The sequence below is a fragment of the Protopterus annectens genome, chromosome 12.part0, assembly GCF_019279795.1.
Source record: "Protopterus annectens isolate FY-2018-M chromosome 12.part0, PAN1.0, whole genome shotgun sequence".
Taxonomy (NCBI): domain Eukaryota; kingdom Metazoa; phylum Chordata; order Ceratodontiformes; family Protopteridae; genus Protopterus; species Protopterus annectens.
The window spans coordinates 226,152,045-226,177,323 of record NC_056746.1 but is presented as its reverse complement, the minus strand read 5'-3'; the positions used below and the strand labels follow the sequence as shown (position 1 = coordinate 226,177,323).

General features: G+C 43.9%; 1 protein-coding gene across 1 annotated transcript in view; it reads right to left on the bottom strand.

Annotated features, from left to right (window-relative positions):
* Positions 1-25,279, bottom strand: part of IFT140 (intraflagellar transport 140) — a 3,212,973-nt gene that overhangs the window by 2,145,871 nt on the left and 1,041,823 nt on the right. The window lies entirely within an intron of this gene.

Sequence of the window (25,279 nt, the reverse complement as noted above, 5' to 3'; positions counted from 1 at the left end):
TTCCAAGACAAAATTGAGGTTCCATGTAGGTATTGGAGCTCTCCTTGGAGGTCTTATGTTTTTAGCCCCTCTGAGAAACTGTCTTAGCAGTGGATGAGAAAAAATAGGTGGGTCCGTATTGTAATGAGCTGAAATGGCAGAGGCATGGATCTTAACTGATGAGAAGGATAGGCCTTTGTCCAGCATCTCAGTTAGGTATTGCAAAATCTGACGAATATTTGGTACAAGCGAGTCAATTCCCTGCGCTTGGTTCCAAGCACAGAATCTCTACCATTTTTCTGCATAAGATTTTCTGGTGTTGGGCCTCCTGGCCTCCAAAATAACATCCATAACTGCTTTAGAGAGAGGTGTGTTCTGAATGATTACATTATCTGCCATGCAGCCAGATTTAGGGTTCTGAGTTGGCTGTGCAGGATCCGATTGTTCTGTTGAGTCAGCAAATGAGGTATTAGAGGCAATGTCCAGGCTGGGCCTTGAGACAAGCTCTTTAGGATTGGGTACCATTGCTGGCGTGGCCAGTCTGGGGCAATCAGTATCATTTTTGGCTTCTCTTGTCTGACCTTTAGGAGTACCTTGGAGAGGAGAGGCAGAGGAGGGAAGGCATAAACTGTAAGGGCTTTCCAGCTGAATGAAAGGGCGTCCACTTCCCATGCTTGCTTGTGATAAGTCCGATTGCTCTCGAGTAGGTACCAGTTGAATGGCTCTCATGTCCATGAGAGCTGTAATTTGTTTTTGTGCCTCTGCCCATTGATTTTGTGGCAGGTTTGGCATTCTTCTTTTCATTGGCAAGGTGTGAAAATGGAATCTGTATCCTCGTGAAATTATGTCTAGGACCCATTTGCCCTTTGAGACAATGTGCCAGTTGTCTGAAAAAAGTGCGAGTTTTCCTCCCAAGGGGGCTGCCAAGAGAGTGTTGCTTGGCCAGATGAGGTGCAAGTCATTGAGTTTGCCTTCTGGTAGTTTGGGACCTGTCTTCTCCCTTCTGTATTGCAGTGCCCCATTGTCGAGGTTTGTACTGGGCTTGTGGTTGTCCTCTGCCTCTTGGACGTCTGTATTTACCCCTCTGTGGTCTGTCAGTAGCTGGAAAGGACCAATTTTTTGCTGGCCAATTTCTGCTGAAGCGAGGGGGCTGTTCCTGTAGGAAATCTTTGACTGTCTGCATAGATTTTGCCTTATCCTCCATTTTCTTTAAGACTTCTTCTGCTTTAACTCCAAAAAGAACATCCTGCTGTAAGGGAGCATCTAGAAGCTTTGCTTTAACATGATCAGGCAGAGTTTGTTCCTTTAACCAAGCATGCCTACGTATAACAGACCCAGTGACAGCTGCTCTGCAGGAAGCCTCCAAAGAATCAAACCCACATTGTAAAGTATGTTTGCCCACCTGTTCAGTTGCATGCAACAGATCCTGCATTTCTTTCAATTCAGACTGTTGTGGAGTGTGCTCATTTTTTGTTTTAACTGAGACATTAGAAATTGCTGATATTTTAGCATGTGAAATTGGCAATTTAGTGCCCTCATAGCTAGAGTGGCTGAGGTGTAAACCTTTTTCCCCCACCTGTCTAGTGCTCTGGAGTCCCTTTCAGAGGGTACAGGAGTTTTTTTGCCATAGAAGCCTTAGCCTCTTTAGGACCCTGGGAGATCGTCTCTGGATCAGCAACAGGGCTTTTATAAAGAAATTCGTGGGAATCAGGCACTCTATAGTATCTGTCAGGTTTGGCTGTAGCAGGAGGCAGGGAATCTGGGTTCAAACTGGATTCTGAGTAAACATCATCCACAATGTCTAAAATTGGGGGGATGGCAAGTGGTCTGTGCTGGGGGAGTAAAAGAAACTCTCTGAGCCTTTTCTTTGAGTCAGAGTAGTCCTGACCTTCCCAGTAAAAATGTTCCGTCATAGTGTGTAAAGTTTCCCCAAAGGAGTAGTCTTCAGGAGGAGAAGCTGAGGGAATGGAATCGTCAGCATCAGAATCTTCATAAGGGGAGAAGGAGCAATCTTGGTCCTCAGAGGAGCCTGAGGAAACAGACACTTGTTCAGAGGAGGCATAATCTTCCTCTTGTCTAGGCCTTTTGTCGGGTGGGGGTTGGGAACCCCTGATTAAAGAGATCAAATCTTCAACCATTTTGAGCATCTGTTTCTTAGGCATGGGGCCTTGAACTGGAGACTGAAGTGCAGTTTTTTTAAGTTTAATAGGAGTCTTAGTCTTAGGATATGTTTTTATGGTGAGCGTCATCGGTCTGAAGACACCTTCAGAAACTGAAGGTGTTTCTGCAGCACCGACATCTTTTTCGGCAGTGTCGTCGGTAGGGGCTAAACAAAATGGCTGCGTCGGCCTAGTACTCTCCGCCAAAAGCTCCGAAGCGGTCTCGGGTTCCAGATCTGCGGTAGTCAGGGGCTGCGTCGGAGCCTCACTGAAGACCGGTGAACCGGAGACCGGACCAGCCAAGGCCTCGGAGTCTGGCTTGGGTCTAGGCTGCCTGTCCTTATCCTTGCGTTTTTTGTGCACGCCGGTAGTAGGTTGCTCCGACAGCATAGTGTAGTTAAATTTTCTACCGAAGTAGTGTCGTGCAAAATCAAAGAGTCTTTTTATAGTACGCTTATTAAACCTAGCACAAAAATGACAACCAGTGACGTCGTGGTCTGGGCCTAGGCAAGGTATGCAGTAAGAATGAAAATCCTTATGAGGTATTTGCTTCCCACAAGAAATACAATTGTTAACCTTTTCTGACATCGGTCTGAGGCAAGAAAAGTTTCCCCAGTGGGGTACTTAGCTTCATTGAAGACTTTGGATCTGAAATTCGACTTCAAAAATCTCAGGAGTCGGCCGAACAGCACTTGCGAACTGCTTCTGCTTCGGGCACCGCGTGGCAAGAAAGACTGAAGAAAATGGCGTTGGATGCATTATATATACCCCTGGCACACTGACGTCAGGGAAGAAGCGACAGCAACCGACACCGGACCAAGACTTTGGAATTCCGGCCGACTGCGGGACCGTCTGACGACAGGATAACCCAAGTGTGATGACTGCAGCAGGGTAACATGATGAACATCTCTGTAGCTGGCAGTTGTGAGAGGAGGTGAATAGATCTAAGTCTGGGCATCCCCATTTCCCTGTTATCATGTTGAAGATTTGTGGATCTAGTTTCCACTTGTGAGGATCCATGAGGTTTCTGCTTAGTTCGTCTGCCAAAGTATTTGTCTTTCCTGGCAGGAATTGTGCTTGCAGATGTACTTGGTAAGTCAATGCTGTGTTCCACAAAGCCATGGCTTGCCTGCACAGGGGGGTAGGAATGTGTGCCCCCTTGCCTGTTTATGTACCACATGACTGTAGTATTGTCCGTCTTTATCAGTAGTTGTCCTGGATGAAGTAGGTTCTTGAAGGCTGTCAGGGCATTTTGTACAGCTAGCATCTCTTTTTGATTGATATGAAGATGCATTTGGTTTGTGGGCCATGTGCCCTGAATACATTTTCCTGCCATGTGCACCCCCCAGGCATTATCTGATGCATCTGTTGTTAGCGTCTGCCTGGCAGTGGGTAAGGTGAATGGCTGTCCCTTGTTGTGGTGACAGGCCTGTGCCCACCATTGAAATTCTTGTTGCAGGCAGGGAATGAGAGTAATTACTGTTTCCAGGCTGTGGCAATGTTGAGTCCAAACACTTTTTAGATACCATTGTAGTTTTCTCATATGCAGTCTTGCATATGGAATTAGTAGGATGCAGGATGCCATGTAGCCCAGAGCCTGCAGAATTTTTCTTGCAGATAACTGGGTCTTTGTTGTCATGTCTTTGAAGTAAGAAGTCAGATGCCTTTGTTTGTCTGGCATGAGATAAGCCATCTGGGCAGTTGTATTTAAGCTTGCACCCAGGAATATTATCTCTTGAGAGGGTACTAGTTTTGATTTCTTTTCATTTACTGTGTACCCTAGGCAAATTAGTAATCTTTTTACAAATGCCAGATGCTGTAGTAGAATATCTTTGTTCTTTGCTTGAATAAGGCAGTCGTCCAAGTAGGGATATATCTGAATTCCTCTGTCTGCAAAATGCAATTACTGGTGCCAGGCATTTTGTGAAGACCCTGGGCGCAGTACATAAGCCAAAGGGCAGTGCAGAGAATTGGTAGTGCATTGAGCCAGCTATGAATCCGAGGTATCTTCTGCAAGATTGTCTGATTGGGATATGCATGTATGCCTCTTTGAGGTCCAAAGTTACAAGCCAAGCCTTCTTGTCCAGCATGGGCAGAAGCTGCTGTAGAGTCAACATTTTGAATTTTGGGATGTCCAGAAAAGTATTTAGAATAGATAGGTCCAGAATTGGTCTCCAGGCTTTGTCCTTTCTTGGTACTAAGAAAAGTCTTGAGTAAAATCATTGTCCCTGCTCTTGTTGTGGCACTGGCTGAATAGCCCCCATGTCCATGAGAGATGAAACTTGTTTTTGTGCCTCCTGCCATTGATTGCGTGGCAGGTCTGGCATACCTTTTGCTTTTGGAAAGGTGTGAAAGTGGAACCTGTAGCCCTGAGAAACTATATTTAAGACCCACTTGTCCTGGGTGATCTTGTGCCAGTTTTGTGAAAAAAGTGCTAGCTTTCCCCCTAAGGGTGCTGCCAAAAAATAAGTGCTTGGCATTGGCAGAGGGAAGTCATTGGGACTGTTTTCTATAAGGCTGTGATTTGTCTTCTCCACTCTTGGAGGTAGAAGCCCCCCATTGTTTGGGCCTGTATGAGCCCTGGGGCTGTTGCCTGCCTCTAGGGCGTCTGAATCTGCCTCTTTGTGGTCTGTCTGACACTGGAAAGGACCAATACCTGCTAAATCTGGGTGGCTGTACCTGTAAGAAATCCTTTACTGTCTGCATAGATTTTGCCTTATCCTCCATTTTCTTCAACACCTCTTCTGCCTTAGCACCAAACAAAGTATCATGCTGTAATGGAGCATCGAATAATTTTGCTTTAACATGATCAGGCAGATTCTGTTCCTTTAACCAAGCATGCCTTCTAATAACAGAACCTGCAACAGCGGTCCTGCATGAGGCCTCCAGTGAATCATTGCCACATTGCAAAGTATGTTTTCCCACATGTTCAGCTGCATGCAATAAATCCTGCAAATCTTTGTTCTCAGAACATTCAGAATTTGTCAACATTTTTTATTTTAACAAAGACATTAAGTATTGCTGATATTTGAGCATATGAAACTGACAATTTAAAGCCTTTACAGCCAAGGTAGCAGAAGTGTAAACTTTTTTCTCCCATCTGTCCAAAGCCCTAGAATCTCTACCTGAGGGAACAGGGTTTTTGGCAGAAGCAGCCTTGACACCTTTTGGACCCTGTGAGATGGTTTCTGCATCAGCAGCAGGGTTTCTGTAAAGAAATTTATGGGAGTCTGGGACCCTGTAGTATCTGTCTGGCTTAACAGGGGCAGGAGGTAGAGAGTCTGGAGACAGGCCAGACTCTGAAAAAACATCATCTACTATGTCTAGAACAGGGGGAATTGCAAGAGGTCTGTGCTGATGAAGTAAATGAAAGTCTCCAAGTCTTTTCTTAGAATATGAATAATCCTGGCTCTCCCAAAGGAAATGCTCCCTCATGGTATGCAGGGTTTCCCCAAATGAATAGTCCTCAGGAGGAGAAGCTGAAGGAATAGAATCTTCAGCATCAGAATCCTCATAGGGAGGAAAAGAATACCCCTGATCAGAAGAGGAATCAGAGGAAATGGAAACCTGATCAGAGGAATCATATTCGGTGTCTTGCCTAGGCCTTTTATCAGGAGGGGGATGGGAACCCCTGATCAAAGTAATTAGGTCTTCGGCCATTTTGAGCATCTGTTTCTTAGGCATAGAAGTCTGTCCTGGAGAATGCTGTACTGGTTTCCTTGTCTTTAAAACTGTTTTAGACTTTGTCTTGGATGCTGAAGTAGGCTTTATATAAAGTTGTGTAGGTCTGAAGACACCCTCAGAAGCCGATGCCTGCTCAGCGGCTCCAGACCCATCTGAGGGATTAATTTCCGAAGGGCCAATACCTCGAGTATCCAGAGGCCTAGATGTCTCCACGTGGGAGTTGGAGGTGGCCTGTGGCTCTGAGGTAGCGGGAGTCAGAGGCTGCGAAAGTGCCTCACTGAGCACCGGCGACTGGCCTAGAAGAGGCTTCGTCGTCGGTTTTGGACCTCGGATGCTTGTCCTTGTCTTTATCCTTGCGTTTTTTATGAATTCCGGTCGTCGGTTGTTCCGACGGCATTATGTAGTTAAACCTTCTGCCAAAATAATGAAAAGCAAAATCGTACCGACGCTTAATAGTGCGTTGGTTAAATCTAGCACAAAACGGACAACTAGCAACGTTGTGGTCACGGCCTAGGCAAGGAATACAGTAAGACTGGAAATCCTTATGAGGTATTTGCTTCCCACAAGAAATACAATTGTTAACTTTTTCAACGGGGTACTTAGCTTTATTGAAGACTTCGGATCTGAAATTCGATTTCGAAAATCTCAGGAGTCGGCTGACCAGCACTTGCGAACTGCTTTTGCTTTGGGTACCACACGGCAAAAAAGACTAAAGAAAATGGCATCGGCTGCATCTTTTATACCCCTGGCGCTCTGACGTCAGGGAAGAGGCGACAGCAACCGATGCCAGACCAAGAATTCAGGCTGACTGGGGGTAGCCTGCCAGCAGGATAACCCAAGTGTAATGACTGCAACAGTGAAACACGATGAACATCGGGAAGGAACGGATGACATTAATTTTATGAAAGCATAGATAAGCAACTAGACTAGTATTCCACAGCAGGAGTTGTTAATTGAAAAGGCGTATTTGTGTGTTAGCTCTAAACGGGCCCATGAGAAAGCAACCAAGACTTCCAATAGTAAAGTTGCAGTTCTACAAGCAGAAAGAGTTGATTCAGACTAAATGTGGCAGAAAAACAAAGAACTAAAAGTTGGAGACAGCAGAGTGATTTTGGAAAATAATTATTTACTGTACACCAGGCAGAAGTGTAAATTTATTCCAGTAATCAGGAAATGTTGAAAAGCCTGTCTTAGATTCAAACTGGCATATCCAACTATCTTCAGAATATTTTTTCCTGGAAAGTCAAAGTCATTTTTTGATGCAGAACATGTTAGGGAGGAAACGCAAGTTTGTCCAACAAAAAGTGAGCTATCAAATGAAAGAGTATTCTGCTTCTTTTTCTTCTGAAAATAAAAGCTCATAGAGCAGGTGTGTCAGGAAACCTTTTCAAATGTTCCAAAAGAAAATACTTGAGAGACATAAAAAAGTACAGGAGTTGACTAGAAGAACCAGGAGTACATTGGGAATGAACCAAAGACTGGAGCTGGGGGTTGGAGATCAACAAAAAGAAAATCAGCGACTTGAAAATTAATGAATAAATGTGGAATTACAAAGAGTCGATCACATTTCTGAAGTATGGTGAGACAAGAAAACCTGGAAATATAGAGCTTATTTGAATTTGTTAAACTTGTAGGGGACTCCAAACCATATCCCCTACTTCATGTCAAAAATGTTTGGAAGAACATTAAGAAGGGGGAAAACAGGAAGAAGAGATAATTTTAAGTAAAACAATTTGTGTTCTTAACAGTATTTTTTTTATAAATATAACATATACTGAAAATAATATGGTAAAGCTTTTTCAGTTATTTTTTGTGTGTAATGGAGATACTTCGGTAAACAGGTGCCCTCTTTTCTCTTCTTTCTTCTTGTTCAGTTTTAAGAAATGTAGGCACTGCAATGTAAAATGTGAATAAATCTTGAATAAAAGAGCATTATATAAGTAAACCTGATATGATTTTTTCTTATTTTTGCATAGAGGAATGGCAGGATTAAGGCCTTTGGCTTTATCAAACAGCAGGTTTTAAGGAGAAACAAGTAAATAAAATAGCACTGAATGTAATGAAAATGTTTCCTTTACCAAATAAATGTCCGCAGAGCTACATGAGAATCTTGTAGCTGAAGGCAACTTTGTATCTGGTTCTCATGTTTCATTGCAGACAAGCTTTCAAAGTTTTCTGAAAGCATTCAAATTGTTCTCTACATCTGGGGGAGGAATAAAGATAAGACAAAAACAGGCAACACATTGTAAGTAGAAGCACAGACTGTACCACGTGCCTTAACATGGATACACTTCATTATAGGTTAATTAAACCCTGATAATTTAGCTGTCAATATAGGACAACTGTTCCTATTAGGAGGGTTAAACATCATTATTTGAAGATGTACATAGTTTTGTGTGTTTGTATTAAAATGATAGGCTACAGGGGTGTCTAGATGTGTGTTTTTTAGGGTTTTCATTAAAACAAAAAGTCATGTAAGATGTAACACAGGTTCAAATGGCTATGACAAGAAATAACTGCATAAAAATCAACTTGCTAAACATTAGTGTATGTATTTAACACAAAAGCTGAAACTAGACATTTTTTAAGCTATGTATAACATGTAGGAATAATAACGTCTTATCAAAATGGCAATGCTTTCAATGTTATTTTTGAATGTGAATGGCCTCGCATGTACATACAAAAAGAGAGAGTAATGAACTATATTAAAAAGGCAGAGTGCAAATAGCAATGTTACAGGAGACACATTTGGAAAGAAATGAACACGTGAATTTAACAACAAAAGGATTTCATGGTGGTTATTTGGGTGAATATCTGGGACAAAGGAAATGGGGCATACTTACATTAATTGCTAGAAGACCCACAATAGTGATATAAGAGGTAAAAAAAGATAATAATGGTAGAGTTGTAGTACTAAGGGGTTATGGGCTGGGGAGTAGTATTATGCTGCCATGTAATCATATTCCACCTAACACTGCTACAATGGAATTTAAAAAAAATCTGGGAGAAATGATCAGCTTTCAGCAGGGTATATTACTTATAGGTGAGGACTGGAACTTAATTTGCAACAGTGAAGATGTATGTGGGAGGGGGGGCCTACAAATATAACAAAGACAGTAGATTTAAAAAAAAAAAATTAGCAAAATATTTGGTATAGAAGATTTGAATTTCGTGGTAGCAACTTGGAGAGAATTTACATATTTCCCAAGGGATAAAAACTGGGCTAATACAGACAGAAATTATATTTCACAGGAACATGTGCATTAAATTGAAAGTTTTGATATGCATCCAATAACTAGTTCAGAGCACATGCCAATCTTCTTCTTTCAGCTTTTCCCGATTAAGGGTCGCCACAGCAGATCATCTGTCTGCTCGTGATTGGCAGTGGAGTTTTACAGGATCGAATTGCCAGCCCGGCGCCCAGTCTTCCACAGAAGGCACACACATGCACACACTCACACCTAGGGCCAATTTAGAGTGTCCAATTCACCTACAGCATGTCTTTGGGATTTGTGAGGAAACTGGAATACCCAGAAGAAATCCACGCGACCACAAGGAGGACATGCAGACTCCGCACAGAAGGCACCCCAACAGAGAATCGAACCAGAGAACTTCTTGCTGTAAGGCGGCAACGCTAACCACTGCACCACCATGGCTGCCCAGTTCAGAGGACATGCCAATAATAACTAAAATAAAAAAATGTAGGGTAATGAATTAAAAATGAGACACTGGTGCTTCCCCACATATCTATTAAACAGTGAGGAATTTAAGGAATGGGTAGTGGAAATTATTCAGGAGGTATTAGAGAAGATAGAAATTTCTTCACAAAAATATAGCTAGGGAGTGGGTTAAAATGAAGGTGGAGTTAAAAAAAATATGGTAGAAATAAAATAAAAAGATATGGTTAATAAGTAACAAGAATTATTGAGAGGGAGTGACAAAGTTTAAAGAGGGTGTGACAAAATTTAAAGTACTGCAGAACAGAGGGAATCTCACAGGACAAGAAAAGATGCAACAGCAAAATGCTAGAGAGAGAATAAGGGAGTAGAATAATATGCATCAGTTTAGGAAGACTAATGTTAATCAACTTTTTTTGATAACTCCAGAGTACAAAAGCTTTTAGCACAACGGCTCAGGTAAGAGAAAGTAGATAGGATTGTCGTCAAGCTTAAGAAGCCTATAATAAGGAAAATAACAAGAGATCCCGTAAAGGTAATATAACAGTTTGGAAATTTCATAAAAATCTATATAAAGAAAGAAAATATATAAATAAAAAGTACAAATGGAAATGTTTATGGAAGAATTACATATGACAAGGTTACTTGTGGATGAGGTTCAATCACTAACAGTTAAGATAGGAGGAGATGAGAGAAAAAATGGTGATATATAACCAATCTACAGGAAATTTTGGAGGAATAGCTAATATTCCTGTGGAAGTTTGGAAGGGAAGAGGAAAGAAAGTGACAACAATCTGGAAGGTTTTGTTTACCAGTATTTTAAAGGAAGAAGAAGCACCAACATCCTGGTATAAAGCTGTTGGGGCTGTAATACCTAAAGATGGTAAAGACCCATCAGATCCAGCTTCATATAGACCAATTTTGATTCTAAACCATTATTTATGTCTATAATGGCAAAGGTGATGCCAAAATTGATAGATATGGATCAAATGGATTTTATGGAGGGGAGGGTAAACATTTGACAACATTAAAAGAGAACGATGATCCAGAGGGAAGCAGAACGGAAAAAAAAATACCTCTACTTTTAGTGAGTCTTGAAGTAGAAAAAACATCTGATACAGTAAGCTGCGATTTTTTTGAGTAGGGCAAGGGAAGCATTTGCATTCCTTGACAAAATAATTAGGTTAATTAGGAGGATACATGAGGGATCAGAATGAAAATTAAATTGAGGGGGGGGGCTCTCTCATAAGTTCTATTTGAACAGGTACCCTGGCTGGGGTGGCCTTTTTCCCCGCTTGTTATTTGCATCATTTTATACCTAATGGCAAAAAATAAGGGACTCAGAAATTCAAGGATATAACTGGAATGGTTATATAGAAAAGTTGGCTTTATTTGCTGATGATGTTATTTTTGTACCTGATAAAAATCAATTTCAACTCTTTTTAGGATACAAAATTATTAGGTTCATAGGTTCAAAGGTTGGTACTGGGCTATCTGCCCAAAGGCATATATTAGCCCAGCCACATTGTGCGATATTCACCGCCCCTTTAGTAGTTCCCTAGACACTTGTACTAGCAGCTAGTACCCTTGGCCCCTATCTAGTAGTGCTGTTGGTGTGATCCACGGTGTGAACTTTCTGTTACCCATCCACTCATCGAGGTTCCTCTTGAAGAGTGATAGTGAAGGGTTACGTCTTATGTAGATCGGGACCCTTTTCCATAGTAAGGGAAGTCTCTGCGAAGGGAATCTATCCCTCCAGCATGTTCTATTCATTGTTGTATTGAGGTTTATATCCCTAGAGCGTGTAGCTCGAGTAGATTTGGTTTTGCTAAGATGGAGCATGTTCAACAATTCTGGGTTGGACATGGCTCTGTACGTTAGACAGAGATCACCTCTGAGAAAGCGGTATGCAACAGAGAACAGTCTTAGCTTTTTCAATCGTGCTGCATAGGGCAACTGTTTGAGGCCAGTAATCCTCTTGGTTAGGTACCTCTGTGGTCTCTCCAGCTGCTGGAGATGTCTAGCCGGGTACATTCCAATTGGTGCATTGTACTCAATAATGGGTCTGATGAGGGAAGAGGAGAGGGGCACCGTTACATCCTTAGATCTTGATGCTACTCTTTCGTGATCAGATGGGTCACAGAAGGATTTTCTAACCACTTTGGCAACATGGTTATCAAAGGAAAGCTGACTATCTACTTGGGTCCCTAGATCCCTTATTTCTTCTTCAGATTTCAGGGGATTACCTCATATGTTGTAGTTTATGGGTACTCTGTTTTTTCCAAAGGGGATTACTACTCATTTTTTTGCATTTAGCTTGAGACCATGGCTTTGACACCATGCATCAGTCTCATTTAGGCCCTTCTGGAGGATCTCCATGTCGGCTGGAGACTCTATTATAGCACCCAGTTTGCAGTCGTCCGCAAACTTAGTAAGCCACAGCCCTTCCGTGCTTGCCTGTACTTCTGAGAAGTATATGCCAAACAGGAGGGGCCCCAGGACAGAGCCCTGAGGCACACCACTCGTTACTGGCCTGGATTCGGACATACATCCCACTACTCTTACTTTATGGGATCTGTCTGAGAGCCAATTTGTGATCCATCTTGTGACGTAAGGGTTTATTGCCCAGGCCGATGAGCTTATCAATAATACCTGAATGGGGAATGGTGTCAAATGCTTTAGCAAGGTCAAGGTAAGCCGTGTGTACCTCCTTTCTCTTATCTATAGCCTGAGTAACTGTCTCAAAGAAATCCACCAGGTTCAGGAGGCATGATCTGCCCTTGATGAAGCAGAACTGTGTGGGGTCCAGCGAATGGAGGTTCCCAATCTCTCCATTTATGAGTTCCAAAATGATTTGCTCCATAGCCTTACAGATCAGACTGGTCAGGCTTATTGGTCGGTAGTTCCCACGGTCAGTTGTGGCCCCACCCTTGTGTAGCGGGACCACCGTTGCCGTGTGCCATTCTATGGGCACATATCCTGTGGAGAGGCTGAGACTGAACAGGGTATTAAGATGCGGGGTTAATTCCTTTTGGAGCTCGCGTATGACACAGCCTGGGACACCATCTGGTCCCATGGAGGCAGTGTCTTTAGCTTTAGATAGAGCCTTGTTAACCAACGTATCAGTAATAATTGGACTTACACAATCCCCTGGAATGGTAATAGGCCCTGTAGGTGGTGGTGGGAAGGGTGAAATTTGCACTGAACCTGTCAGACAAGATGTTGGCAATGTCAGAAGGGTCAGTGTATTTTGTTCCATTTTGTACTAGCTCAGAACAGACCTGAGCGTTGCCATTTAGGTTTTTGACGTAGGCATAGAAGGCCTTATGGTTATCCTTGGCAACTTTCTTTTCAAAATTAGCTTTAGTTGACTTGATGAGGGCCCTCAAGTTCTTAGTAATGCTGATCACGGATGATTTTTCTACTTGAGATTTGGCCTTTTTTTTGCATAAGTCTCCTCCTTTTATTGTAAAGTTTGCTTATGGCCGAGGTCCACCAGACTGGTTTCTTCTTGCTTGAGGACGGAGTCTTGGTTTTATATGGGATAGCATGGTCCATGCAATCCTGAAGATGCATATAGAGTGCTTTGATGTAGGATTCCGCATCCTGGATATCATTATCCTTCTGCAAGGGAATAGTGAAGCTTTCCACTTCGGATGCAAGTAGTTTGAAGTTTGCTTTGGAAAGGTTTTTGACTATGGTTTCTTTGACTGGGGGAGGTGGAGGGGTGAAGATGTCCAGGGTTATCAGTTTGTGGTCGGATCTGACCAAGGAGGGAGTGATAACGGGTGTGGTACAATGGGCGCCCATATTTGTGATGATTAAATCCAATATGTTGTCCCCTCTAGTGGGGGAACATACTAGTTGTTCAAGGGCATTTGAATTTATAAATTCTATGAATCACTGAGCATAGGAGTTGGAACATTGGTAGTTCGCCCAGTCTATACCAGGGTAGTTGAAATCACCCAAGATTATGGTGTTGGGTAGGACCTTTATATTTTCCAATGTCTCAAGGAATGCAGAGCGAGCATCTCGGGACATGGTGGGTGATCTATAACCGGCTACGACTTGAAATGTGGTTTTGCCTGCTGATAGTTGCGCATGGATGATCTCTGGGGCATCATGCTGCGCTACTAACCTGGAGATATGGGTATCCTTGATGAATATGGATACACCTCCACCCTTTGTACTGCAATCCGGTAACTGAGGCCGGAAGGTATGATATGAATTGTAACCTGGCAGTGCTGGGGTAATGAACATAAAACAAAGGCAATAGCAGTAACGTATGTAACCACATAAGGCAATATTCATATTTATGGGGATATGATAAAATGAAGTTCTTAGGAGTATGGGTTAAAAGGATGCTGTTATGGAAGCTAGGGATATTTGGGAAAATACTAAACAAAAAATAATAAAAACATGAGAAGCTGGAAGCTCTGCTTTATGCATATCGATAGCAAGATAAAAGCAGTGAAAATGTTTATAGTCACTTTAGTTTTATACACAGCTCAGGCATATTTTTATCAAATAGAGAAGTTGTGAATAGCAATTAATAAATGGTTGAAGGATATTACCTTGGAGAGAAGAGGGCAAAAGTCAAGTGGGATAAATTGATCCTTCCAACAGAACAAGGTGGCTTGGGATTACCTGATTTGAAGAGGTATTACACAGCAGTTAAGGCTCACATACCTAGCACAAGCAAAAAGCTACAGTTCAAACTGGAAAGGGATGATAATGAAGATGAAATAGTGAGGAAGATCAAGAAAAGGGAGAGACTGGGATTTTGGATGCAGATTCTTAAAGAGAATAACAATAACCATACAGAAGATTATATTTATAACGTAGCAGAAAGTAATCTAAGAACTAAGCCAACATGGTAATGGGGAAAGCAGATTCTGTCGATAGGAATGATTGCAATTAGGGGGAAAGATAATAGGCAAGAGGAGACTGGAAATTACTAGAGAAAACTGGCAAAGGAACCAAGGTATTGAGATGAAATTATTAGTGAGGGAAAGGTATAAAACGGGAAGAGGCCAAGAACTCATTTGGACTGCAGGCTAGAGGCCAACTTCCCTATCAAGACTTGATATCAGAACATAGGGAAAGAGTTTCTAGTAGAATCTAGAACAGAAAATAGAAGTTATGTTCTTACCATAACGTTCCATGTTAGTTGTCTTCTTCTCGCCTTCTTCTTGCTGGATGGGTTCGGAGCCGACCTCGGCTCCGACTCGGCCACTCTAAAAGCTCGAGAGTTGGTTCCACCGGCTCGAGGCTCCCCTTATATCCCACAATGCTAGGCGAGAGTTACCTCAGATCTCGTTTGTAAGCTAACCCCAGCTTATAATAGTAACAGAATAACTGTAAAACAGAGTCCACCTCTAACAACAGGAAGAAAAAAGGGTGACCTACATCCTGAACCAGGAAATATGCATAATAGCATATGTCTAAGAAAGAGGTGGTAGAAAGAGAGGTCACAATCACAACTCCTCTAGGTCTGTCCAGGCCAGGGGAAGGAGGGTGGGGCGCAAGAAGGCGAGAAGAAGACAACTAACATGGAACGTTATGGTAAGAACATAACTTCTATATGTTAAGTTGTCTATCTCGCCTTCATTCTTGCTGGATGGGACCGTCCTAGCACCTTGTCCCGGTGGCCTAACGGAACAGACTCCTGAGAACAGTGGAACCAAAGTTAGCTCTATGCCTAGAAGCTAAATCCAACTTATAATGAGAAATGAAAGTGTGAGGAGTAGCCCAAGTAGCCGCTGCACAAATGGTGTAGATAGGCAGTCTGTCTTGGAAGGCTAAAGAAGTAGCCAAAGCTCTGGTGGAATGAGCCTTAGGTTTATCAGGCAGCTTTTGATGTCTAATTTCATATATAAGGGAAATCAAAGATGTTAGCCATCTGGATAATGATACCTTTGAAACTGAAAGTCCCTTTCTGCTCTCCGCATAGGAGACAAACAGCTGATCAGATTTTCTGAACTGTTTAGTTCTATCCAAGTAGTACCTCAATTGACGGTGAACATCCAGGCAGTGTAATTTTTGTTCAGACCTATTGGAGTATTCTGGAAAAAAGACAGGTAGATCAATGCTTTGATTTAGATTTGACGTCGAGACCACTTTAGGCAAAAAGGACGGGTTAGTTCGTAAGGATACTCTGTCCTTATGAAACAAAAGATAAGGAGGACGACAGCTGAGTGCTTGAAGCTCTGAAACTCTTCTAGCTGATGTAATAGCTACCAGAAAAGAGTTTTCCATGATAATAATTTTAAAGAACAGGAGACTGCAGGTTCGAAAGGGGGAAGAATCAAAGAAGCAAGAACTAAATTTAGGTCCCAAGGAGAAGGAGGATTTCTTATAGGAGGTCTGAGAAGAAAAACTCCTTTCAAAAAGGCTTTGCAGAGCTTGTGGGACATTAGGGCAGATTCAGAAATACCCACATGAAAGTTAGAAATAGCTGCCAATTGAACTTTAAGTGTAGAGGGAGATGAACCTGCATGGAAGAGTTCAGCTAGAAAATCAAGGACTAGTTGGATGGAAGCAGTGAAAGGATCTATGTCCTTTCCTTGAGCCCAATATGTGAAGCGTTTCCACTTACTCAAATAAATCTTTCGAGTGGAAGATTTATGGGAAGCTATCAAAATATCTCTAACAGAGTGAGATAATTGAGGAAGCCTGGCTAAGGTTGGAACTGGAGGAACCAAGCAGTGAGGTTCAGAGAGGGGAGGGAGCGATGAAACTGACCCGACTGATGGATCAAAAGATCTGGAACTAGGTCCAGATTCCACGGTCGCCCAAGAGAAAACGATGTAGAAAGGGGAACCACACTTGTCGAGGCCAGTAAGGAGCAATGAGGATCAATGAGGCCTTCTGAGCGATAGCTTTCTGTATTACTTGAGAGATCAGTGGGAAAGGAGGAAATGCATACAGAAGTCTCCGGGGCCAAACTTGGACTAGAGCGTCTCTGCTGGGTTGGCCTGGTAAAGGGAATAGAGTGAAATATTCTCTGCACTTGCTGTTTTGGGGAGTAGCAAAAAGATCGCAGCAAGGCTGACCCCACTTGAGAAAAATTTCTCTCACTACAGAGTCTTTCAGAGACCACTCGTGAGGCATGAGTATAGCTCTGCTCAACTTGTCCGCAATTTGATTGGACTTCCCGGGGATGTGCCTTGCTATCAGAAACCGCTGAGAAGAAATCGCCCATTGCCACAGTCTGAGTGCTTCTCGACACAGGGGGTATGATCTGGTTCCGCCTTGTTTGTTGATGTACCACACTACAGACATATTGTCTGTCTGGATTGCAATCGTTCCCAAGGGAAGAGAGTCTTGAAGGGCTTGCAACGCTAAAAGCACTGCTCTCATCTCCAGAACATTTATGTGCAAGTGGCATTCGTTTGGTTGCCATGTGCCCTGGACCGTCCTGCCCTGATAATGCCCCCCCCACCCGATCAGGGAGGCATCCGTTGTCAGAGTAGCAACCGGAGGAGGTGGAACAAAGGGTCTTCTCGACAAGAGCTGAGGGAAGACATCCACCACATGAGATGATTTTTGCACGCTTGCGTGATCATAATGGTGTGAGACATTGGAAGTTGCTGGTATGACCATTGAGTAAAGAGCATCCATTGAAGGATCCGCATGTGGTATCTGGCTAATGGAAGCAGAGGTATGGCCCCTGCCATAATTCCCAACACCTTCAGAACTAACCTGGCTTTGATTCTGTTGTTGTTGAAAAGGAGTGATACCAATTTGTGAATGTCTGTTATTCTCTGATGTGTTAGTCTTGCAGACATGTTTATTGTATCTAGATTTGCGCCTATGTAGGTAATAGTACGACAAGGCGACAAAACAGACTTTTCGCAATTTATTGAAATACCCAGCTTTTGACAAACGCGAAAAGTGTAATCTCTGGCCATCAGAAGGAGATGCTTGGTGGGAGCTGTGAGGAGCCAGTCGTCCAAATATGGAAACACCTGGAATCCTTGTCGTCTCAGGTGAGAAGCTACCACTGCCATGCATTTGGTAAACACCGGGGCAGTGGTGAGACCAAAGGGCAGGGCCCTGAACTGAAAATGACTGGTTCCCAGCCTGAAGCGGAGGAATCTTCTGGAGCGTCTGTTCATTTTATGTGATAGTACGCATCCCGAAGGTCTATAGAGCACATCCAGTTTCCTTTGCCCAAAGGGGAAGGATGGATTGCAGCGTGACCATCCGAAATCTTGTTTTCTTGACTGATCTGTTCAAGACACTGAGATCCAAAATTGGTCTCCAGTCCCTGTTTTCTTTGGAACTAAAAAGAACCTTGAGTAGATTCCGGATCCTTGCTGGTCTGCTGGAACTGGCTGAATTGCTCTTTTGCAAGCAGTTTTGAAATCTCCAAAACTGCTAGATCCCTTTGAGCGGTGGAACATCTGGAAGGGATTTTTTGACTGATTTGGAAAGCGAAGAAAGGGGATAGAATAGCCTTCAGAAATGATGGACTGTACCCATTTGTCTTGAGTCAGAGATAGCCAGGCTTCTGGGTACAGTGACAATCTTCCCCGACTGCCTCCGAAGATGGGCAGTCGGGCAACACCTCAGGGATGCTGAAAGGGCTTGTCAGGAAGGCTTCCCGATTGCCCTGGTTCTGCGGACCCCCTGCCCTTAGGGCGGCGTCTACCATTGTTATTCCCGCCTCTGCCTCTGGCGGGAAACGACTCTGTCGTCAGGCGAAGTCCCTTGAGATTGTTTACGGAACCACATCTTTCCACCTTTCTGGCCTTTGGGGTAAGGCCTGGAAGGAGTAGGAAAACGGACTCCGGCGGCAGAAAGGGTCTTGCCATCAGTCTCGCACCTAGTCAAGGTTTCTTTCACTTGAGGACCAAAGAGGATGATCCATCAAACGGGAGTTCGTGAAAGACGTCTTGAAGGGGTCCGCAAAATTGCATAGCTGCATCCAGGCATGCCTACGTAAGGCCACACCTGTCCCTGCGGCTCTGCTCGCTCCATCAGCCGCGCAAGAAAGAAGGCGCATGGAGGAGTTGGTTAAGGAGTTAAGGGTAGCCAGCTGCGTGTTCATCTTATCTTGGAAACCCGCAGCTGTAGGGTCCTTTAACGTTTCACTCGCTTCCTTGATCAAGTCCCTTTGAAGGCAGTAAAATGGCACAGGTAGTTCAGCGAACGCATGGTAAAAGTCGCTGACGAGAACATCCGCTTCCCGTACCTGTCCATGGACCTAGATTCCTTGTTAGGTGGATGGACAGGTACTGAAGGATCAGCTAGCTCCTTCTTAGTGGCAGCAGCTACCACCATAGCATCCACAGAAACTCCTTTTGTTAAAAACTGTTTGTCTGCTGGAGCTGTTATGAACTTGGAGGGTCTCCTGGGAGTGGGGTCCACTGAATCAGGAGCCGTCCATGCCTTCTTAGCAACCACCTGCATGAGGGGGTCAAGGGGGACACCCAGGAGGTGGAAGGACGAGCCAAACGCCTCAAGATACACAGATTCGTCCTCTGAAGGGTTGAGGGCTGGCCAATTTCCCCTCTGTTTCAGGATCTCCAGAATGTCTGCAAATGAGACATCTTCAGAAGGGGAACGGGGGGAACCCTCAGAATCATCCAAATCTGTGTCTGATGTGATGGACTCAGGTGAGTCAATGTGTTTCCTCTTACACTTCCTCTTCCGAGGGGGCTCTTCTGCCAAATCAGGAGAGGCCTCGGAAGAGGATGAAATCCCCACAGGGGGTTCCTGAGAAGCTGGCTCTCTGCGGTCCGGGATGAGGGAGTGAGTCGACTTAGCCTGAGGCACCGTAGAGGGAGGGGCGGATGGAGCCGACTGTGAAGTAGAGCCAGGCTCTAACACACTCCGCATGACCTCGAATGCACCCCTGTCAGGCAGAGCCAGAGGTCCCCGCTCCGAGAAGCTAAGAACCCCCCTCGGCACCGACAGTGATGGCTCCGAGGCCGATGTCGGAGCCGAACTCACCAGCGCCGAAGCACCGAGAGGGAGAGGGGGGTCGGACAAGGGTCCGATGCCACTCACCCCCTCGGAGCCGACGAGGGAAGTCCGGCGCCGAGATTCTTCCAAGGAAGAAAACGGAGCGGCAGCGGGCGAAGACAATTGTATCGGCTCCGACGCTATCACAGTCTCGGTTCCGACGCGACCCGGCTCCGAGCTCAAGAGAGTCGAAGGAGGAATATGTTGCTGGACCGGGGCAGGCATCGACTGATGAGTCGGGCTCTGAAGCATCTGGGCCAGTGCCTCGGACTTAAGAAGTCGACTCACTACCCTCTGAAGGTCATGATCCGACAGCCTCGATGACCTAGAGGAGTGAGATCTTTGGCTCTGTTCAGACAGCAGGGGAGATCCTGGAGCCGAATGAACGGAGCCAAGAGATGGTGACCTGGACCTCTTCCTAGTTGTCGGCTCCATAGGTCTGGTCGGAGCCGACACGGGAACTTCTATTACCTCGGCTCCGGCCGGAGCCGAGGGAGCCACAGAAACTGTGGACTGAGACTTATCGGCTCCAGCCGGAGCCGATAAAGGCAGAGGTTGAGAAACCTTAGGTCTCGGCTCAGTAGTTGGAGCCGAAGACCTAGATGCCTTAGAGGGCTTCCCTGTTGAAACAGATAGGGAATCCTCTGGCTTGAGTAAGCCTCTTAGTATCAATTTATTTTTTCTTTCCTGCAGGACCCTGGGGCTGAAGCCATGGCACACAGCACAGGAGTCCTGCAGGTGCAAAGGCCCCAGACAGTAGACAAAAGAAGTGTGAGCGTCTGTCAGAGACATTTTCTGACAGCACGCATCACACTTCTTGAATCCGGAGACCTTTGCTTCTTTAGACATTTTAAACAGGTGTAAACAAACACACACACAAACACACTAATTACACCCTGTCAAGTTAAATTATAATAAAAATCACTAACTAGGATTTTTAAAATAAAATAATACACACACACTCCACTAGGGAAGAGAAAAGGCCTGTAGGCCCGAGGGAAGAACCTAAGGTTCTTAAGGGAAAAAAACGGAAATTTTTTGGAAGGGGATAAAAATTTCTCTAAACTAAGGGAAATAAGTAAATATATTAAAAATAAAGGGGTTTTGAAAGACTAAATTACACAAGAAAAAGTCACTTACCAAGAACCGGTAGAAAACCAACCTCGAAGCTGTAGCGGCAAACGAGATCTGAGGTAACTCTCGCCTAGCATTGTGGGATATAAGGGGAGCCTCGAGCTGGTGGAACCAACTCTCGAGCTTTTAGAGTGGCCGAGTCGGAGCCGAGGTCGGCTCCGAACCCATCCAGCAAGAATGAAGGCGAGATAGACAACTTAACATCTGCTGTTATAAAAGGGATAATTAGCAAGGTATATAAAATATAAAATATTGCAAGATAACTACAGGAAATCAACCAGATGAGATTAGAAAGGATTGGGAAAGAGATTGGATAAGCAATTCAATAAGAAACAATGGAAGGCTCCCAAATATGAAACAAAATTAGAAGATTTAGGATCTTTGCTCTGTCAGAAATATTACATGAGCAAATAGGTGTAGCTAAGGAATTGATTTTTGAGCTTTGCTACACAATCAGAATTGCCTTGACATAATAAAGCCTTGCTGAGTTTAATTTTGTTGGCTGACAAAAAAGCAATTACTAGAAAATAGAAATTAAAGTCTAAACCAACCATACTAGAAGTAGTGAATATAGTAACAGAGATAAAAATAATTGGAAGTCGGATTTTTAAAAAAGGATACAAGCAAATTACATAAAAATAAAGAAATTGTGAGAACAATGCATGCAGAGTAATGTGTCAGGGAAGAAATGAGGTGTGATGTGTTGTTGTTTGTCAACAACCCAGTTAGGGGTCACCACAGTGGAACTCCGGTCCGCTAATGACTGGCAGTAGATTTTCACGAACGCCGAGGTGCCAGCTCAACGTCCAACCTTCAACGAAGGCACGCCCATTTACGCATGTCTTTTGAACGCTACCCAACCGCGGGGAGGACATGCAGACTCCACACAGAAGGCACTCCCCGCACTCCAGTCGAATGGAAGAACCCCTTGCTGTGAGGCAACAACGCTACCGCTGCACCACCACGGCTGAATGAGGTGTTTGATGTGTAATGTTTGCAAATAAAAATATGTCAGTATGGTTTGTTTTCATTTGTATAAATGTACGATTGCCTATGTCATAAGTGATAATTCAATAAAGAAGTTTCTTTTTTAACATAAAAAAGAAAAACAAAGTAAAAGGCATTTTAAAACTTGATGCCAGCTCCACCAAAGTAAAATAAACACAATTTCTGCACAGAAAAACATGTTTCTGGTTACATTACACCATTTTAAACTGACAGAAAAACTTGTGCTCCGTTTAAAAGTATGTTACAGTCTCAAGACAGACCATTGAAACACAAGACTCCTAGCTTTAAAATAACTTTCCTGAAGAGAAAAGTAATAAAACATCAACAACATTAAAAAAATGGAAGTATTTCCCCCAAAGTTAACTTATCTGCCCAGCAAAGGAAAGCACAAGAAGACTGTCAATTCTTGACAGCCTCAGAGGAGCGTACTCTTTGGCAGCAGTAAAGCTCTGAAGGAGTATGCAATGAAACTGGTCTCTTATCCAGCCCATCTGAGCCACCTGACTGTTTGGGCTCATGGAAGATGCCCTGAAGCTTTAGAAGCTGGACAGCTGTTATATACATACATACACACACACACATATGGATCTACTTTTAAACATTAAATTTTCAAAATGCCGCAGACCACAATATCAAGAAGAAAATACCGAAAGTGCAATATCCTAAAACTGTAAAACATCAACACCGAAAACACTGAAAATCAACAAGCAAACCTAAACTTCCAACCCTCCACCTTAAAAAACTACAGCAATAAATAAAAAAAAAAGAAGTTATGTACTTAATATAACATTCCATCTGTGTTGCCGATCTTCACTTATTCCTGGCATATGGGTTCGGTTCTGAGAATTGGAACTGACTCAGCCATTACTACAGCCAGTGAGAACCATAACCTCTCGAACTTAAGTCTTACCCAGAATGCTTCTCTCCAATTTACCCCAGATCTCGTTTGCTGCTTCTTGCGACAGGCACATTGCCAAATTGCTCTCAAGCTAAGTTTCTTTTCATTGTTGTAGTTTGCAATTTTTGAATAGTTTTGAGCTCTCCTTCTTCAACCTACCCTTTTCTACAAAAACCTTTCTGTCTCCTCTCTGCTCCTCCATTATACACATCAGTGTATTTTGTGCTACTAATGCAGTACCTCTATCTTTCATAGTTTCTCCCTACACTTGCTATAGTCTGCTTACCATCACTGGTATTCTTCTGTACCTTTGGTACTCCTTTCTACCATTGTTGATAGCCTCATTTTCTCTCTCCTTTATTGGTTAACTTTGCTGTTTGTGTCTTTTAGTTGTATAAGATTATGGCTCACAAAGTTAAAGGTACCTCCGGGTTTAAAAAATTTCAAGAATGTGACTGTAAAATACCCAGTTCTGATGGGCACTCTCTTTATGTCTACTGCCTGGGCCCAGTGCATTTTCAAGAGGATTGTTCAATCCATCATGCCTTTAGCCAAAAGACACTGGAAGAAAGGAAAAATAAATTGCTGTTAAAGGGCATGATAAAGTCTTCCTTTGAGGGGGCCTTACCTGGTTTTACTGGCAAAAGTAAAACAAATGAATCTTCCCATTCCTCTTCATCATCATCTTCCAAATTAGACAAACCAAAAAAGAGGAGTCGATCGGTGCCAGCTTCTCCCTCTTGGAACTTCAGTTCCCTCCATTTCTGCTGAACCGATAGTTCTTTCAATGGCTACTTTGGTGCCAATTTCAGCACCAAAACTGACTTCTCCACCAGTGCTGAAGTTACCTGAACAGATATTAGACCAGCCCATACAGCCAACAGCCTTGGCACCATCTTCTATTTTGGCACCGTTTTCACTGGTTCCAACTGAATGCATTGAATTTTCTTTCTTGGATAGACCTAGGACCAGATATTTCCCATCCATAGATCCCTTTGCTGGTCAATTACCCAGCCACATTTTAGAAAGACCAAAGTCCCCCTCTAACCAGTCAATTTGTTCCACCAAGAGTCTGACAGAAATGCGGCAATGGAACTTGCAGGTGTGTCCATGGTTCCGGCCCCATCAGGCGCCAGATCCCTTCCTTCTCCAACCCCTCCAACTCTTCCTCCTCTAACCTCCCCTGAGACCTTGGAGATTCTGGCTCTGAGTTTTTCAGTGCCAACAGTCTTGGTTCCAATGAGATCTGTATCTCTGGTACTGATTTCTACCCTGAGTTCTTCATCTCTGTCTGATCTGGAGAACTTTCAGGGTCATGGCTAAGCTGTTGGCTCTGAGAGCCGGGACTCAACTCTGGTATTTTCAGAGCAGTCTCTGCACCTCGGGGCTTCAGCATGCATTAGTTCTACCCCGGCTTCAACTTCAGGGGTGGCTTCTTTGAAGCAGGGAGTGACCACAGTTCTGAGACAGTCTTTTTCAGTTCTGGGATCCCTTCCCTCTTTGGGGCGGGCAGTCTTGTAAGCCATGGAAAAGGCCTTGTCCACTGTCGGCATCCAGTCCATTCTTTCCCTCTTGGAACAGCTTCCCAATCCTTCCTCTCGACCAGTGCTTCCTCCAATCTCAACACCTGGGCAGCGAGCACCAAAGCCACAGGAGACATCTATTCAGGAACTGTCCTCTTTTGACACCTCTCCAGATCACCCCACTGAGGAGGTCCCACAGAACAGGAAGTGTAAGAGGAAACACTTAGATTCCCTGGAGGAATCCATCACAGAAAACACTGATTTTGATGAGGAGGAGGTTTCCCTAAGGCCACCCCAGGAAGACATCTCCTTTGGAGACATTGCTGAGATCCTTAAACAGAGGGGTGGCTGGGCATCCCAAATGCCCTCTTCATAGGAATCAGTGTACCTGCAGGCCTTCGGCAATCAACCATCTACCGTTTGGGTTACTCCTCCTTCTGTCGAGGTCATTAAGTTGATCTTACAATGGGTGTAGAAGGTTCCTGACACCACAGAACCTATCCCCAAGAGGCCAGACAAAATTTTAACTGCAGCATAGGACCATCAATTTTGGGCAAAGGAATTACCAGTAGATGCCATCGTAGTAGAGGCAGCTACAAAAAAGGAATTGGCAGAGGAAAGTTCCACTATCCATCCTCCCAACAGTCACTGGCAATGGATAGTTTTGGAAAGCAGGTTTAAGCTTCATCAACCTTTGCTTTGTGGTCTTTGAACTTTATGGCACATTCCACCAGACTTCAAAGGGATCTGATTAAAGAGCTATTGTATACCCTGGCAACAGCCATGTCCGAAGAGGTCCAAGATAAGGTTGCTTCTCAGTTGGCCACCCTAGAGTCCATTTCAAATTTGTCCATGAGGCTCATAGCACATGCAGTCAAAGGGTTGACTAAAGCAGTGGGATCAGGTATAGCCATTAGGAAACATGCCTGATTGCGCTTGTAATAATATGCAGAGCCATTCAAGTATTCATTCATCTATGCACCCTTTGACGGATCATCCCATTCTGGCCCTAAAGTTCAAGAAACTTTGTCCAGGTGTGAAAAAGACAAAGACCCTTTCTGCAGTGGACCTACATTGTTCTACTCCTCAACAGTCTTATTCCAGGAACCAGAGGAGTGGAAAAATGTGGTTCAGGAAGTCCCAAGGGCCTTTTCAGGACATGCATGACAGTGGTTCTCCCAGGGGTAGATGGGGGGGGGGCTTTAACGGAAGATGCCATCCATGTGGCAGAGGTGGCCTGCAAAA